We start from the raw sequence: 6,794 nt of genomic DNA, 5'->3' as shown, positions 1-6,794 counted from the left end.
AGTCTGCACGTGCCTGATGACAAGACGCTACTAGAGCCTTGCCAAAAAGGGTTCAATCCTACTTCTCAGCTTTCCAGCTGGGAGCTCGGGCAAAGATTCTATCCTTCCTTCTGTTCAGGTGTGTTCATTATGGAGCATTGTTATGAACTCAGTATGCTTCCCATGTATCCAGATCTAGAATCAGAGATAGGCACACGGTAAGCACTGTGTTACCTGGTTTTGTGTTTTTGTTTTTGTTTTTTTTTTTTGTTTGTTTGTTTTGTTTTGTTTTGTTTCTGAAACAGGGTTTCTCTGTGTAGTCCTGGCTGTCCTGGAACTCAGTTTGTAGACCAGGCTTGCCTCAAACTCTGGAATCTGCTTTCCTCTGCCTCCTGAGTACTGGGACTAAAGGCATGCCCCACCATGCACAGCTGGTGTTTTTATTTTAGTATGAAATTATGTAATTACTCACTCCTGTCTCCCTCAGTGAATATAGTGATCCATAGATGCATGTCATGTCTTGACAGCACTGACAAGAACACATTGGAAAGCACAAAGTAGGAAAGCCTGGGCCTGAGCACAACTTCAATCTGTTTCATCCTTCCCATCACCCAAACCTTTGCCTCGCGTCCAAGCTCACTTGGCCCCAAACCTCCATGGCCTTTTCTGTTACTGCTGGACACAGCAAGTCAGACTTGGAGCTGTCCTCTCCTAGCTGAGAGCAGAGGGAGAGCATGTCCTAGGAAAGGAAGTGTGGGTTGGAGAGGAAGCTGCCATTCAGACACATTGCCTGGCCTAGAGGGCCACTGAGTCAGCGTGCTACACAGGTCAGTGGTGAGGCTTGGGCAGGAATTCAGGGACTCTGAAATATCACTGTCATCTGGAGAAGATGCCTATGTGGCAACCAGGACCAGTTCTAGAAAGGACAGCATCTGGGGGTGATAACAGCAGCCATTAGATGGGTAGGTGTGGCTCACCAACTGTGTTTGATAGTCCCGTTTCTTGTTTCCTAAAGCATGCACCTGCCTCACTGAGAGAGTTCTGGAAGCCATGACACAGAAATTCTAAACTGGAAGTGGCCGTCACAGGGACACAAGTGCGAATGAGTGCCTACAGGGCAAGTATACATGGGAGTTATCTCAAACCAGCTTACAAAACCAACCACTGAACACCAGGAGCTTTGAGAGGCTTCAAGAAACAGAGCCCTTACTGGGAATTAAAATGCAGAACCTCACAAGTGAACAAGTACATATTAAAAAGTAGCAATGGCACGGTGTGAGTCAGTGGTAGAATATTTGCCTGCAAGAAGCCTCCAGTTAGACCCCAACACTTCAAAAAGCAGAAAGAGTTCAATTCACCAATTTCTACTTACTTTACTTTTTAGTCTACTTAGTTCTACATTTTGCTCCTGGCTACGATCTCAAGGTTATTTCTGTCTCTGACTGGTAGAAATGCAAAACAGTAGTGAGACACAGATCTCCCCTCCTGGCATAGAGTGGCATCATGGTAGGACTTTGAACTGACCTCTGTGGGAAATTTTACACCACAGAAATTGAAAGACAATGTAAGAAACAGGGCTTCTCTGCATCCAGAAAGCCAAATGTTAAATGTTCACTGTGGACTGTTTCTCATAAGGAGCACACATACACACACACACACACACACACATACACACACACACACACACACAGCCCAGGGGGGTGGGTGTGAAGTCATTGTTCTTGGAATTTTAAATCTGATCTTTGTTAGGACAGAGGAAACTCTATCCGGGGTTCTTTTCTCTCCCCAGTACCCTCATCTTCTGCTGGGAGCTCCCACCTGCTCATGGTACCTGATCCTCACAAAGCAGAGGCATCCAATAGCCCATGAAAAGCGGCTCCGAAGCTTTGTGTAACCTCCTTAGCCATGGCTGTCCATCAAGTCATTAAAAATGCTCTCTTGGCTGAAAGGACAGGGCTCAGGTTGGTCCTAGGTCCATAGCCTGCATTTCTTAGCAGACTGATAACTTTTCTCAAACCCCCCTTCTTCTGGGAAGGAAGAAGCAGGTTTACCGGGGCAAGATGGAATGATAGAGGATGTTATTTACAAAGCCGTATTACTTCATAGAGAATTCTTTGTGGCTAATTACTTCTTGGAGGTCTTTTAAAGAGAAGCCTGAGCAAACAGCTTGCAGTTATGAAAAATCACCACGTGCTAAAAGCATACACCATCCCACCTGCAGGGAGGAGCTGCTGTGGGGTCCATGGGGAAGGAGAGGCCACCCACCTGCTCAGTCCACTGAGCTCAGGTGTTCAGCTTACATACCTGAAATTCAGTATTTCAAACAGGTGCCTTCTCCATACACCACTCCCACACTCAGGGGTTCTGTGGTGCTAAATCAGCACTAAAAATGTAAACTAAAAACAAAACAAAACAAAACAAACAAACAAAAAAGCTGGGTAGTGGTGGGCGGATCTCTGAGTTCAAGGCCAGCCTGGGCTAGGGAGTGAGTTCCAGGTCAGCGAGGGCTGCACAGAGAGACCCTGTCTCAAAAACAAACAAAAACAAAAACAAAACAAAACAAACAAAAACAACACCAAACCAAACAAAACCAAACCAGACAAAACAAAACAAAAACCATAAACTAACTGGCCCACAGATCAGCTTAGGCTGTAGCCATCAGGCATGGCGTGGGAGTGGACAGGGTGTTAGCAGTGGAGACTTCGGGCACAGCTGGCTGGCCTGCAGCCTATCACCACACAGTGAATAAAGAGGCCTCACTTTGCCCTAGCATGCACAGAACAGGAGGGATGTTGACCACAGAGGGGGACCACAGCTACAGAACAGGAAATGGGGCCCTGACATGGGGAATACTGAAACAGGCCCTGTCTGACAAGCTCTTCACCCAGGTGGTGTTGGCATGACAGCTGAGGGGCTGAAGTGCTGTGATGGGCACATGTCACACGTTTGTGGTTCCTGGAAAGCCATAGGCGAGGGCTTCACAAAGTTCACTGCTGTGTCCTGCATCCTCTGGCTGCTCTGTGAACACAGACACTTCATTTGGTTGTGTTTCTGTGCCCAGTGAGTTATTTCTGTCTACGATTGTTCATTTCTTGAGTAAATAATTTCAGCAAAGCAACGTGTGTCTCACATGCAAGAGAAATGGATATGGTGATGCGGGCAGTCAAATCTCTTTCTATTTCCTTCCTCTGGTTTGTTTATCTAGTTCATGATGCTTAAGCAAAATCTGCGTACTTCTGGGGGCTGGAGAGATGGCTCAGGGGGTAAGAACACTTAGTGCTCTTACAGGGGACCCAAGTTCAGTTCCCTGCATTGGAGCCTCACAGTTGCCTCTCCCTCCAGCTCCAGGGCATCTAAAAACGCCTTCTGAACTCCTGCCCTCATGTGCACAGACACACAGACACACACACACACACACACACACTTATATATTCATACACAACTTTAAAAAAAACCTTCATTTAATTTATAATTCATTCATTGGGGGGCATTTTAAAATAATGTGGTCTTTAGATCTCCATCTTAGATTACAAGAGGCATCTCCATCACGAGGCACAAAGGAGAGGGCATCACTCTTACAGGCCCTCTGCGAACAGTTGTGCAGGCTGGGCACTGTAAAACTCCAAGCAATGCCTGTCGTAGAGCAGTCCAGTGCCTTCTGTGGTGTATGTCAGTCTGGCTTGTAATATAATAACCAACAACTGTAATATAATAACCAATATAATAACCAACAGTCCTATGTGGCTTTTGTGCACTTACTAACTGTCTGGCAGCTGTGGCTGGAGAACTGAGTTTTTCATCTTTTATTTTATTTTAGTCAGTGCACACTCAAGTTGTGGTCACCATTATCATAGCAGCTTTAAGCTCATTCATGGCTCCATTCACCAGCTGGCAGCACCAATGGTGCTTCCTCTGTGATCATTGTGCTGAGCTCAGCGCTGCGGATACACAGTCCCCTCTGCTCCTGGAAAATCACAATCTAGACAGCCAGCATGCTAAATGCCAGGAAGAGGGTGCTAACTGTGTTCCCTTTTGCTGCAGCACAGAAGAGGGTGGGGCTGGCAGGGTAAGAGACTTTCATTAAGGGATGCTTGGGCTGTGTCTTAAAATAACGATGTCATAACGATAAAGCGGGCAAGAGAGTCCAGACGTTCTTTAACCACTTGCTTTTGACGCAATGGCTATCTTTGTTGTTGGCAATGTGAAGTCCACCAGCATGGCTGAACACCGGACAGCTTCATCAGGAAAAACTCTCTGTCCTTTGAGCCAGGGTCTTACTCTGTACCCCAGGCTCAAACTTGCCGTTCTTCTGCTTCAGCCTTCCTAGACCTGGTGCTAGGCTCACAGGGGAGCCACATGCCTGGCAAAGGAAAAGCTCCTTCAAAATGGCTTAACCCCAGATTCTCAGCTAGGGAGAGACCTTACTTCAGCCTCCATCCAGCATCACGAAAACTGCCATGACATCCATCCATGCTCCCAAGCCTTCAGAAAGCCATGCTTTATGTACTCAGAAAGCGTCAGTTTGTAACCAGGCTTTTTCTGACTAGTGTTTCACTGGACACTGCTGTTGGCAGAGAAGTGCAGGGCTTTGTGCAGAGAAAGTCCCTTGCATTCCATGCCCTTACACATGGTACTTATGCTGGCAGTTCCTCCCAGGGCAAAGATGCCCCATCAGAGGGACAGGGCAGCTCTCACAGCGCCCTAAGACCTGGGGCACAAGCCAGAGTCAGGGCAAGGAAGGCTGTTCTGAGTCTCTGTCTCACGCTCACTGCCTTCTCTCCTCTTTCTCCCTCTTCCCCTTCTCTTCATGCCTGCCCCCCATTCCTCTCTCTCACTCCCCCTCTCTTTCTCTCCCTCTCCTCCCACTTCACTGCCAGGCCCCACCAGAAATGATATTTCACCTACACCACATGCCTACAGAGGACTCTGCCTCTGGAAGTCTGAGGCATATGCTTGGCAAGTGACTCATAAGCTCAGCAGCACGGACGCCCTTAGCAGTGGTAGGCTGGAGGCATGTCCTAAAGCATATCTTGTTTTGTTTTGTTTCTGTTTTTTTGTTTGTTTGTTTGTTTTGTTTTTGTTTTTAAATATCCAAACAAGAAATAGGAACATAGGCAGAAAGGTACCTCTGACCTTTGACCTCTTTAGTGAGAGCAGAGAAGTCAAAGCACTTCTGCTTCACTCAGTGACTCAGTGAGGGAGGTGCTGAGGGCCTGTGGAAAGCCGGGCTCTACTTGTATGCCACTGCCTTAGGTGTGCAGAGTCAGGGGACAGTTCTGTGGTTGCCTGCCTAACTGTGAGACGACTCAGAGTCCAGGCCTGGTTTCTCACCCTTCTTTCGTGAGTCCCATACACAAGCTGGGCTGTGACCTTTTCCTCCTGCCTCAAGGTAGGAGGTTTTGAGCGAGAAACAAGAACAGAGGCTTGGGGATTCCAAGTCAGGAGAGAAGGAATGCTACTATTGCCTGTGACCTTTCTGCTTTTCCGGAACCTCCTCAGACCTGCACTTTCGTGTTTCCTCTGGACAAGCCATTATTTGGCTTGCTTTTCTACACCCCCAGCCAGCCACTGTGCCAGCTCTGTGTGGCTGTCACTCTGCTCTTATTCTTCCTTATGATGCCAGCAAATCTGCTCTGGTCACCCACGGTAGGACCGAATGTGGGAATGAGGTTCACTGTGGGCCTTGGAGACCTTGAAGACCCTCCGCTTCCTTAGTACAGTCTGGAAATTTAGGGGGAAACCCACAAACTATGCTCAGCTGAGCATTTTGCTGCAGGACCCACAGTGCTCGTGAGAGCTAGTGTGTGGCTGTGGTCCATCACAGGGAAAGGACACAGAGAGGAGACACATGCTACTGCATCCAGAGAGTCCAAGAGAGACATCCCACCTTCCTGTCTCAGTAGAGGTCTGGAAAGCTCCAACTTGTCCCAGGACACTATGTGGGGTACAGAGGCCTCAGCAGCTGTGAGGTCAGAGTTTTTCTGGGACTCACTCACTGGTTTTGTTGATGGGGACAGGGAGGGTGCTGATGGTGCCGGCCTTCTGAAGGCAGTGCTGGACTCTAATCACCCTGCTTCAGTTGCTAGCACAGTCCACTGGGTATGGTCCAAGGACCCCAGGAGATGCCGTAGTATATAAGGCAGGGCACTCTGATGGCCTAGAGGAACCAAGAGCAGAGCAAGGGCCTTCAGGTCAATCCTCTGACTCATCTGCTCCCGTGGCAGCTTCCTAGAGCTATCCAGGCCTCTTCTCTCAGTAGTGAGTGGGTAAGACAATTTGCACCTTGCTGGCTCCTTCCAAGGATTAAGTGGCAAAAGACTTGGTATGTGAAAGGCTTCAGCAAATCAGGGGTCCCTCCCTCCTGGTGCTCTTGTAACTCTGACCTAGTCTCCTAATCTGGACTGGGCCATCACTTCTCACTTCTGTTTGTTCTTGTCCTTGTCCCAATTTGCTTTTTATTTTTCTACCGGCAAGAGAGAATACTCTACATGCTGCAACTGGGTTTCCTTTTGAGAAGATTGGTGTTGTTGTGTTTCAGAAGCTACTTGCTGCTTCCCCGTATCCAGTCACTACCTTCCTATGGCCACACTCAGTGTCTCTGCATTTACACACCTCTGTAGGTTGTGCCCATGTTTGTGCAGGCCAGATTTTTTAAAAAATTATTATTTGTATTATTTTAAATTAGGATTAATTTAAAATAATGTGTGTTTGTGTGGGTGTGTGAGTATTTGTGTGTGTATTTGTGTGTATGTGTATGTTTGTGTGGGAGTGTGTTTGTGTGGGAGTGTGTTTGTGTGGGAGTGTGTTTGTGTGGG

This window comes from Psammomys obesus, unplaced genomic scaffold, assembly GCF_907164565.1.
Source record: "Psammomys obesus unplaced genomic scaffold, mPsaObe1.curated_primary_1811, whole genome shotgun sequence".
NCBI lineage: Eukaryota > Metazoa > Chordata > Mammalia > Rodentia > Muridae > Psammomys > Psammomys obesus.
This window is presented reverse-complemented; position numbering follows the sequence as displayed.